The 1956-nt window shown below is 32.3% G+C and overlaps 1 long non-coding RNA gene across 1 annotated transcript; it reads left to right on the top strand.

Annotated features, from left to right (window-relative positions):
* Window positions 1–38: 38 nt before the first annotated feature.
* On the top strand, window positions 39–1483 carry LOC117111147. The gene is made up of 3 exons (XR_004445829.1): window positions 39–158; window positions 338–445; window positions 1248–1483. It is a non-coding gene; the product is annotated as an uncharacterized LOC117111147 (long non-coding RNA).
* The last annotated feature ends 473 nt before the right edge of the window (window positions 1484–1956 follow it).

The raw sequence follows: 1956 nt of genomic DNA, 5'->3' as shown, positions 1-1956 counted from the left end.
TTCAGAACAATTTCGATCAATCGTATACTGAACACAATGTGATTATAGAGACTCCTCTAATCAACGTTTCGCTGGGGATAGCGTCAAGTCTGATAGCAACTTTTTTTTATTCAAAACATTTTGGCAAGGATGATATGTATAAAGTATGTTTCGCCTATGTAAGTAGTTCTGAAAAGAACTGTTGTTGTTGAGAATGTCTCAACGTTAAATAATAGTGATAATAACTTACATGATCTCACGAGTGTTCTAAAAAATGCTTAGTTAACTGATAAGTTGACTGATGATGCATAGCGGGTTTTTCAAATTGGTGACGCATAGCGGGGTTTTCTATTGACAGGCCCAGTCACGTTGAAGTCTGACGAATAATGGCGTATAATGAAAAGATCGAAACATGCGCTGGTACGTATGACGTCTGAGTGAAATCAATTATTTAAAAGGAGGATGGGTAAGTCACTCTTTTTTTTTCTCGTGTTAACAATCATTGATTAATAAATTCCAACTGCAATTTTCTTTCTCTCTCTATATTTTATATATAATATTTATTTATTTTATTTAGACCTATTTATCTATTTATTTATATATTTATATATTTATTTATTTTACAATAAGATTACAGAGACTCCTCTAATCAACGTTTCACTGGGGATATCGTTAAGTCTTATAGCAACTTTTTTCTATTTAAAACCTTTTGTCAAGGATGATATGTGTGGAGTACCGGTATGTCTCGCATATCTAAATAGTTCTGAAAAGAAGTGTTGTTTTTGATAATGTCTCAACGTTAAATAATAGTGATAATAACTTATCTTTGATGATCTCTCGAGTGTTCCAAAAAAGATAAGTTGATTGATAAGTTGATTGATGACGCATATCAGGTTTTTTAAACTGGTGACGATATTGAGACGTTTTTTTTAAAAGACGTTTTAACAGAGATGTTTAGCGATAATATCATAAACTGGGGCCGTGTAGTTATGGTTTTTGTGTTTGGAGCAAAGTTAGCTGTGTTATGTAAAGATAGAAACAGAACTGGTTTAAATTTGATTGATCAAGTAATACAGAGCGTAGACAAATTCGTGGAGACGGAATTTTTAGAATGGATGATTTTGAGAGGAGGAGGGGTAAGGGTTTTTTTTTCGTGTTAACAATCATTGATTAATCGATTCAAACTTCAATTTGTTTCTCTTTGTATATTTTATATATAATATTTATTTATTTTATTTAGGCCTATTTACTTATTTATTTATTTTCAGAACAATTTCGATCAATCGTATACTGAACACAGTAGGATTACAGAGACTCCTCTAATCAACGTTTCGCTGGGGATAGCATCAAGTCTTGTAGCAACTTTTTTTTTCTATTCAAAACATTTTGTCAAGGATGACATGTGTGAAATATATGTATGTCTCGCCTATCTCAGTAGTTCTGAAAAGAATTGTTGTTGTTGAGAATGTCTCAACGTTAAAAAATAGTGATAATAACTTACATTTTGATGATCTCACAAGTGTCCCAAAAAAGATAAGTTGCTTGATAAGTTGACTGATGACGCATAGCAGGTTTTTTTAAACTGATGACACATAGCGGGGTTTTCTAATGACAGGCGCAGACACGTTGAAGTCTGACGAATAATGACGTATAATGAAAAGATCGAAACATGCGCTGGTACGTATGACGTCTGATTGAAATCAACCAATGAGCGAAGCGCATTAACATTACGTCTGATGAGTAGCGAAAAGCCGATAGATATGCGGGCACATGATGTCATGAGTGAAATTAACCATTGAACGATATGTTAAACTTTTTAAATGCGGGGGTATTTTTAATCATAGTAGTAAAAATGATATATAAAATAATGGTAGTAAATAAAAATTATAATAGTGAAAATATATTCCGTATTACACCTAGAATGGAAAATATATTCCGAGCTAAAAAGGGATTAACCTTAAAATTGATCAGTGGTAT

The sequence above is a fragment of the Anneissia japonica genome, unplaced genomic scaffold, assembly GCF_011630105.1.
Source record: "Anneissia japonica isolate Jap-2015-1 unplaced genomic scaffold, ASM1163010v1 scaffold38906_len3572_cov104, whole genome shotgun sequence".
Classification (NCBI taxonomy): domain Eukaryota; kingdom Metazoa; phylum Echinodermata; class Crinoidea; order Comatulida; family Comatulidae; genus Anneissia; species Anneissia japonica.
The sequence above is the reverse complement of the archived record's forward strand: the minus strand, read 5'-3'. Positions and strand labels throughout refer to the sequence as shown.